Here is a 10,234-nt window from a genome sequence, read left to right on the forward strand (position 1 = left end):
TTAAGTTCAGCACCAGTATCAATCAAGAATTAAATTTTGATGTGTTCTTCAAGCAAGGCAGTACATTAGAGGGTGTTGTCAGTTTTAGCTGGTTGGTAAAGCACAGACACGCCATCGGTGGTGGCTACTGTGCGCACAGGGCATATGAGTGCCTCGTCAGCTGACTCATCCCAGGCATCCCAGTCCTCCATCGCTGGCCTGGTTTTCTTTGTCTTTGGCCTTGTTACCGGAGCAGTCGCTCCCTGGGCAGCATTGGATGTAGATGCCCCATCATTCCCTGGTGCAGGTGGGGGTGAGGGAGGTGGGAGTGGGGGTGGGTGAGGTAAAGAGTTGACAGGTGGGGGTGGGGGTGGTGGTGGTGGTGGGGTAGGGAAAGAGTTGACAGGTGGGTGAGGTGGGTAAGGGCTTGTAGCCAGTGGCATTGGTAACAACAATGGGGGAGGAGGAGGTACTGAAGCTATGGCTAGTGGCTGTGAATAGCCATACTGGAGTGGAGCAGTTTGATGATCGTTGGTTGCAGACGTTCTTCCTTGTCTTTGTGGATTGTAGAAAGCAGTGGCTGCTGAAGGGGCCAGAATGATTTGTTTCGTGTCACCTGCTGGCTGTTGGTCAGGTGGGGTGCTGTTTCTTGGCCCATGTGTGGTCCCCATAACAGCAGCATTCTGTCCAATGAAGCTGTCTTTATCAATGTCCACTGCACTTCTAGATGTCTCCACCATGGCATATGGCGCTGTTGAGTCCAAGTCAGGCAGAGTCGGATTGAGGCAGGTGCTTGGTTGCCTGTTGCGACCATGGTTGCGACCCCCGCCCCCACTAGGTGCCACTAGGTGTGTATGGGAGGAGTTGGCTCCTCCCCGTTGAGTGGGCCTCTGAGACTACTCCTCTTCGCCTCATTCCACTCTGTTCTGGCAACACATCCGCTTCCATGAGTTGTTCCTCCAAATCACGTCTCTCAGTCTCATGTCTGCAAATCCTGTCTCGGATCTCTAATTCCAACTTTTTTTCCTCAAATTTGCCCAATTGTAATTTCACTGCCATCCAATCTGACACATAGTCTTGTATCTCAGCTAAGGCCTGTAACTTAGTTTTCCTACCAAGAACCATATCTGGATTGTGCTAATATTAAATATTAAATTGTACTATGTGTTTCGTGCAGTGACGTGATCCTTTTAAATATATTTTTTTATATTTTCCCGTGATGTGGTAGTGATATAGTGACAACTTTGCACTTTGAAAATTTGGTTAGTAATTTGTTCGCCTCTCAATTGTTCACAAGTTGTCTATCTCTTATTTTATTTTTATTTTTTTCCACACTCACACTCACACACACACGCTCCCGCCAGGGAAAAGGAAACACTCTCTCTCTATCTCTCTCGCTCCGTAACCTGACACTTGGTAAGTTATTTTACTCACAGCATGATGCCACAACAATAAATTTCACCAGTGTCAGTTCCACTTAACTCAGACTGTTTCTTTTCTCCCAAAACGGCTGGACAATGATACAAATTAATGTCTCACTCACACTTTTAACGATCTTTCGTTAAATTCCCAGTTGACCAAGTCAACAAAAAAACATAGGTGGAAACCCTATCCCACTTTTCAAATACTGCACAACCAAAGCACCCCACTCTGGTGATTTCGTCTCCTTTCCGTATCATTGTAGCACTAAGTTTAGTCCTAGGCCATTAAACTAAACAAAGACCGTTGAGAAACAACCACACAGTTCACTCAGCAAAATAATGACTCCTGTTTTCTCATTGGCACATGCACAGCATTTATCTCATAAAACTCACACAGCTTAACATGTAATGGCAGTACAGAAAAAGAAAAGATTTAATCCCCCAAGCTTGTCCGTAGTTAATCGATTACTTCTTTTAATTCGTTCACGAATCTATCCAATTACCCAAAATATGTGTACACTTTGACCTTTTACTTTTTTCCAGAAAACTTCTTATATCAAATGACATCTAGAGCTCATCAATCATTGATATAGGTACGTTACTTGTCAAAACACTTAATGACACAAACTTCAATACTCTCATTAATGTGCAGCTTTTAATTTATAATTTATCTAATAAATTAGCTTTACTTTGGTTCTTTTTCCCGCATAAAGGAGTAAAGATTTTTTGCTTTCACCTGGTCAGAATGTCTTCACTGCATGCAGGGTGCGCAGTGCAGCAGTGTTTCCCCTCTTGGCAGGCTTCCAGCTGGCATTCAGTCACGTCAATCAGGGTGCCAAGATGGACTCTTCTTACAGATGTTCAAAATCCAAAATCTGCCCCCGAAGTCTCTTTGAACCCGTTGGATGTTCTCGTCTTGCCTCTCCTCTTGCGGTCGGGTCACGATAACCAAATGTTGTCGTCTTTCTTCTCCTTTTGCGAGAAGGGTCACGGCACCAAATGTTGGATTCTCTGGTTGTTGCGTTGTGTTTTAGTTCTAATGTCTGTATTGAAGATGGTCAATAAAGCTTGACGGCGGGATCAGGATCGGCGATTAGATGATGATTTATTGTAGATGGTACAACAATGAATAACAGAACACAGGCTAAGTCTCAAACAGTAAAACTGGCAGAGTCTAACAGTTGTGGTTGTTATTAGAAGCGGCTGCTGAGCCTTCCGACAGAAGATGCTCCTCGGGTCGCTTCCTCAATCCGTCTCCGTGTCAAAACCTAAGACAAAGCCTGTTATACTAAAACATACAAACGTCAATCATGCCAACGTGGCAGGTGCCAACCAGTGTACAAAACCCGGCCCTGGCCAGATGGAGATACTAGCCTGAATAGGCAGACATGCTGTCTCCCTCGGCCCATGTTATCACCGATGTTCCTCGGATGTTCTTAAACATCGGCCTGTATGACCTTCCTGCTGGTACACAGGCCTAAGGCACAGTTATGTACAATAATATGGACCTCTCCCTGTTGTATACTACACACAGATGTAACATATGAACACATCAGAATACAGTAAGAATACCCCAGAATTCTACAGTGGGCTAGTGTGTCTCGGGACAGTGTGGCCTTGCCGCCCCACCGGGACAGGCAGAGCAGAACCCCTCACTGAACCGTGAGGGGTCCGCTACGGTGACTCCTCTGTGATCCGACCAAGGCTTCCTCGGCTGAACGCTTTGGCAGCGCAAGCACTGTTTGTGTGCACTGGTCTGAGAGGAATAGGGCTAGTGTGTGTGTGTGTGTGTGTGTCTGTGTGTGTGTGTGTGCGTGTGGTTGAGATATAGAGAGAGAATTAGAGAGCGCATGAATGTTGTGGGAGTAGTCATGTGTTTGTGTATGTCTGTCTATTCGTGTTGTGTGAATTTGGTAGACATGCTCTCTCTCTCTCTTTCTCTCCTGTTGCAGCTTGCCTCTCTCTCTGAGAGAGAGAGAGATAAAGAGAGAGACTTTGTCTGTTCGCGTGTGAGTGAGTGTGCGAGCGTGCAAGTGGAGAAAAGATTATTCTTAAATCAGCCCCATTCAGCCCGGTCTCTGTAGCCATGAGACAACAGTGAACAATGCTCAAGTCCTCCATGGAGCAGAAAAAAACATCATTACGCATCGTAATTGAGTTTACATTTTCTGTAAAAACACAGGGGGTAGGATTCCAGCAGCTCTATCCCACCTAGCAGTAATGCCAGCAGTTTATTTACATAGCACTTTTCATACGTTTAGATATCGCACTAAGCTTAGGTAAATAACACACGGGAACACTATATACAGTGGGCGCTCTGCAAAGACCCATACATAGGAAGACAGGCCCAGCTGGGCAATTAACACACAAGCTTGGTTATGCACATACAGAAGAGAATAAAAAGGGGCAGTTCATATAGAGTGGAGAGATAGATGTTCAGAGATTGGAGCAAGATGAAAAGAGGACGTTTAAGCATTTTCTTCAAGTTGTTTACAAAAGACACTTGTGTGGTGTGGAACAGATTGATGGCTCATCAGAGGTAATATCTTTCATGCTCAGTTTGGAGCATATGTTCTGAGACAATCAGAAAACATTCATAGCGAACTGAACAAACAAAAGCATGAAATAACAAACCCAAAAAGAGGCAGGCGTTGAAGCCCAAATTCCTAAATCTGGCTGGGGTATCTCACGACAGTGTTTGTCTATTTATGTCCTCATTTGGCACTCATCAAGGGTGCATGAAAATAAATCCATTCATCAACTTCCAATGCGTGTGTGTGTCTTCCGATAGGGATAGAGAGAGAATGGGGGAGATCATCGAAAGAATTTGGCTCCCTGCGTTTTCAAACGCGATGCACAGATCCAGGGGGCTTTTGTAATAACTTTCGCAAACACTGCAGGCACCGAACGACCTCATCATTACATTAGCCGAGGACTGTGTGCATTGCCCCCCCCCCCCCCCCCCCCCCCCCCCACTCTGAAACAATATCTGTCTCCCACAAGAGCACATTCCTTGCATTGTATTCATTCATAAACTAATGGAATAGGAGCATAACAAGTTAACGTTAAACCAATCATGCATGCAAGATTAGTTTGTTTTTGTGCTATTTGCCAAACATAAAAAAACAACACTTATATACAATTCCCAGCAGCTAAGCAATGACCTTTGGGGCCCTACATAAAACAACCTTTAAAATGCAGAATTGACATGATGCCAATAGAGCAGGCAAATATAACCAAATGTGTCTGTGGCACTTTTTTGCTTAGTAGGTTGCATTAAATTCAGTCTGGTTGTTTAGAAAGCGCTGAGGCAGACAAGGGCAGAGCAAAGACAATGCTTGTAATGCATGCATTTTTCAGGAAGGACCCCGCTGCCACAAAACATTCACTGGAAAGGCACTTGTCAGGGCACAAGTAGTTTCTAAGCCACTGCAGCTACCTCAGGGAGCAGGTAAGAGATACTCACACATTAATATTAAACGACTCACTGAAACAGGGCCTTTGTTGTAGAGGAAGTTCACTTCATACTGAAGTCCCTAAATCCTGTAATCACTTGGAACAGGCCTTTCACTGTCCAAAAGCAATTCTTAGAATCAAGCTGCACACAGCACAGAGTTAAGGTAAAAGCCAGTATTCTTCCATTTTGTAATTGTGGCCGATGGACCATCACATAACTTAAGCGAAACAGTAGGACCTCTGTGCTGACACTGTGCATTTTTTATATGAAATACTGCACAGGTCAGAAGATATTTATCCCAGTTGTAATAAACCTGGGTAAACTGTTGCCAATAGGCTTTGCACACACATTTTCAAGTTCATGAATTGGTCTGTACCTTAGTGTTCTCACAATTTTATTTCACAAACAATGGCAAGTATCTCCATGCTTTGATTTGCTAGAGATTAACTTGTTTTGAACCAACATGTTTTTCATTTATTTATTTATTTATTTAACTAACGGTTATATTAATGAGAGAAAACTCCACTGAAGGAAATAATTGCCTGGGTGATGAGTGATTGCAACTGAATGAAATTACTGTGCCATGCTATTCTATGGTTGGCAGCAATAATGTGGCCATATTCAATAAACAAAAGACATAAGCATTATCTAATGATGCCTGAAAAGCAAGAGCATGCTGAAAAGCTGAAGTGGCCCCTTTTTAAAAAAAAAATGCAAATCAAGACCACCACCCACACTAAAGTTGCCAGTAGTGAACTGGTGGGGCACCCCGGAGTGGTTTTGGAGGTGTATTATTCACCAGGAGCTGTTGGACTTGAAAGTGCACAGGTGGTGTTCCTCCAGGCTTGTGAGGGGAGGACAAGTCAATACTAGGAATGGAGGTGGGAGAGCCAGCGAACAAGCCTTGTAATGCACCCTGGGGGTGATGTTAGACACCGCCACTTGGTCTCAGGTTTCGGAAGTGGATCCATCAGAGAAGTGGCGACAGAGAAAGCAACACGGTAGTCGCACGTATCTATAAACAAAATAAAACATGGTCGTTGCACGTATCTATAAACAAAATAAAAGTATCTACGCACGTGTCTATGCACAAAGTAAAAGTATCTACGCACATATCTATAAACAAAATAAAAGTATCTACGCACGTATCTATAAACAAAATAAAAGATGCCCAGTGCACTTGAGTTTGCACAAGCACACACATAGGATATGGCTAGTGTGTGCCAGAGCTACATGAGGTGCATCACATTCTCTTACGTTCACTTACATTCAACTTGATTCAGTCAGATAAATGAAATGCTCAACTGAAATGACTATTCAAACATAATATTGTTGTGTTTCATACGAAACTAGACTGGTTTATGTAATTGTAATGTGATGTGGTTTCATAGTTGGACAGACTTTCCCTTTTATATAGTGGTGCTCTGTGGGACCAAAATATTTTGGCCCATTCAGAATCAATGGCCAGATGTCATGTTGAACAGTCCACATTTGAAAGCACACAACAGGATATCATGCCATTATTGTGTCTCATAGATTTCTTCATCTTTACCCACTAATTACTATGTCCTCCAATGTACTGTTTTGATCCATCATCCTCCCCTACCCATCCAGTCTTGCAGCCAGCCACCTCGGTGCTTAGATAGAACTATTAAGTATCATTTAAATTGGAGTCTCCTGCAGTCAGAAATAGGAGGCTGCATTATTTAGAAACAGCAACAGTCATATTTCATTCATCAGAGGATATTTTTAGCACCCTGGTAAGTCCCCGCATGTGAGGTTAATTAGGTCGTATCGAATGAAAACGTGCCTTAGCAAGATCACACTCAGGTCTTCATGTGAGCTGGTCGCACTCACAACGTCTGTACATTTTCGAGCATCATAATTGGTGAGAGGACAGAAATAGCCCTCGATTGTGGATGGTAATTTGCAAACATACGGACACACAAACACACACACACACACATGCTCATGCACATGCAGACACACACAAACACAAAAACACAACACACAAACAAACCCACACATACACATACACATACACACACACACACACATTCATACACACACATACACACACACACACACACACGCGCATACACACACGCAGGCACGCACGCACACACCCACTTGGAGAAATACTTGTAGTATAAATTAATGTACAGTGGTAACACCGGCTGAAAATCACCACTGGATGGACCGAGCCTCCGCCGCACTGCATCTCCTGCTCGCCTGATTCCACAGTGACAAGTCTATAAAACACGCAGGGACTGGAGTCGGGGGCTTATTCACCATTTCCATGAGGGGAAAATGGCTGCGAGAGAAATCTGAGCTCATTTAGATTAACTAGCATACCCCCTCCATTCACTGGCAGCCGTGCTTAATGGCAATATTCAAAAGCGGACTTATGTCATTATACGCAAGCAATTTGTATGAGCATTAAAAGGCAAAACTAATTAACCAATCTGAAGCTTCCTTCAATCCTTCCAGGAGGGAACAGCTGCAGAATCCTGATCGCTGGCAGAGAAGTGTGGTCTCAGTGAGGAGGGAAGCCAGAAACTTTATCAAGCCGCACACTGAATCCCCCCCACCCGCTCCAAAAAACGGACTTGAAAAGCTGAAAGCCTCAGTGTGTATTGTCTTCAACTAGAACAGTTTGTGGGGGTAATTGGGAAAAACCTGAGGCAACATTTGAAGGCAATGGACCCAGTGACAGGCCAGATTACCTGAGTGTTTTTGTTTGTTTGTTTGTGTTTGTTTGTTTGTGTTTGTATGTGTGTGTGTGTGTGTGTGTGTGTGTCTCATCAGCAACAACAAAGCACTGTAGAGTGTGGTGAAAACGCATCACCAGTTCCTCACTCCCCTCCATCGAGGCTATCCAGCGCTGTCATATCCACAGTGCTAATGTGAAGAGGGCATCATTTTTACTACTCTGTTAACTGTTAATATCTGTCTATATTGTCCATCCTGCATATCCATATTTATTCTGCTCTTATAATGTTACTGTTAATACACTGCACATAGCCCTACTGTAAACCATGCTACCTGCTTAGCTAGAACTACCTGTCTATACTGTTCACATTGCAATTTTTTGCACTTCTGGTTAGATGTACTTGTACTCGGCACAATGAAGAAAGTTGAATCTAATCTAATCTATATATATAGGAGGATATATGCATATATATCATTAGACACATTTAAAAGTTCCATCTCATCATATTCACTCCTAGTGTCCATCTTCATATAACATCCGCTGTGAACTTTCAGCACGCCTTGTCGATCGTGTAGCACCTGCATCAGAGTCAACGCCAATGGGTCCCAGCAGCACTTAAGGCTGCATCGACTCTACAGGGGGTCCTGGTCTAAAAGCAGCCTTTCCTGGCTGGAGGAAGACTAGGAGCACTGGGAATAACACTGCTCTTCCAGGAGCCCTCCTCCCATCTAACTAGAAATGTGGTCTCCGGAGCAGTGAGGCCTACACAGGGTTGCTGGGAAATGGATCAAGGAGCATGTCACTCAGCTCAGTAGAACAATCCAGTTATGGTGGGCCCTATTCAACAAGGCCAGTCCATTAACAGTTTAATGTGGTTCATTCAGTTACAAATGTGAGAATCATTTTGAATGGGGTAAAGAGCAGGAGAAAGAAAACAAGTGAACAGTAGTGAATGGGAAGAGAAGAGAAGAGGAGAGAAGAAAAGAGAAGAGAAGAGGAGATGAGAGGAAAGGAGAGGAGAAGAGAAGAGGAGAGAAGAGAAGAGAAGAGAAGAGGAGAGAAGAGGAGAGAAGAGGAGAGCAGGGGAGAGAAGAGAAGAGAAGAGAAGAGGAGAGAAGAGGAGATGAGAGGAAAGGAGAGGAGAAGAGAAGAGGAGAGAAGAGAAGAGAAGAGAAGAGGAGAGAAGAGGAGAGAAGAGGAGAGCAGGGGAGAGAAGAGAAGAGAAGAGAAGAGGAGAGAAGAGAAGAGACGAGAAGAGAAGAGAAGAGGAGAGAAGAGGAGAAGAGAAGAGAAGAGAAAATACAGTAAATAAAAAAGACAAGGAATTACAGAAGATTTGGTAGCTTAGCCTACAAGACAGCCTTTTTATGTGAAAACAATAATTCAGTTAACTCTCAAAACAAACCTCCCCTCCTCTCGTCAGTGTTCACATTTTATAGGCTGCTATTCAAATATTAAATGGGTGGCCAAGGTGTCTCCAAGCTTCTCCTCAAAGGCCCCCCTTTCCCCTAAAGCACCCCAACCAAGTCTATTAGACTTGTTACATCTTCATAAGATATGACACCATAAATCCCAATATATTCACTGGAGACCTGCCAACAATCCTTTTAAGGTACTTATAGTGTTTCTAATGACAAATGTTAATATGTGGAATCACTTGTGGTGTTTCAAGTCTTCATCCTGTGCAACAAACGTCAGCGTGTTCAAGCACACACACACACACACACATATACACTCAGTAAGAGAGAGAGAGAAGACATATCAGCGAGAGCAAGAGAGAGCGAGAAAGGGAGAGAGAGAGAGAGGGAGAGGGAGAGAGAGAGCACAATCCGTGGGGTGCTGTCTTTGTCTTGTCCTAGAGCACACACCGTGTGTGTGCAGAGCTGCTGCCGCGACTGCTGTCTCCACCTACACACGAAACACAGTTTGGGTTCCACGCTGCCAGTGCGTCTGCAGCAGCCTGCTGGTGGGAACGGGCCCTTGCAGGCGACATGCCCGTAATCATCTGTTTGCCTCTTCAGCTGTCTGTCTCGCGATGCACCGTGACAGCGCCGACCTTTTGCGCTTGCTCTCTCATTAGTGTCCCCTGCTCCTGCAGCTCCGCACACTGAGCCTGCCCGTGTTCAGCTTTGATGTCTCTCTCCATCACAACGCTTTCATGTGCTACTAGCGTGCCTCTTTTTTTGCCTCTCACCCTCAACCTCATGTGGGGCAATTATTATTAAAGGAACGTTTGGTGATTAGTCTCCTGTTGCTGATGCGGGGGTAATCAAAGTCTGACCGGAGGCAGTTTCCCGTGCTTCAACAGGGCAGCTACAGCAGCATTATATGCGGAGGACAATTTAGGATCAATCAATCTCTTTCCCCCTATAAACACTAAAGATTGATGAATAGTAGACTAGAGTTGCATAAATATTCAATGTAGACTAGAGTTGCATAAATATTCAATAAGGTATTTTAAAACATTTTCAGACCTTTAAATGGCAAGACACAGTGAGCTATTTTTAGCTCCCCGGCATAATCCTGCTGCACGTGAGCTCTAAATATTTCCAAACCGAGCTCAATGGGTAATAGGCTGGAGAGAATGAAATGTCACCGGTGATGAACTGCTGGTCGAATTAATGGGAACTTTGAATATCCACCACTTAGTGCTACCCAACAAAT

Source organism: Alosa sapidissima, chromosome 20 (genome assembly GCF_018492685.1).
Source record: "Alosa sapidissima isolate fAloSap1 chromosome 20, fAloSap1.pri, whole genome shotgun sequence".
Taxonomy (NCBI): Eukaryota; Metazoa; Chordata; class Actinopteri; order Clupeiformes; family Clupeidae; genus Alosa; species Alosa sapidissima.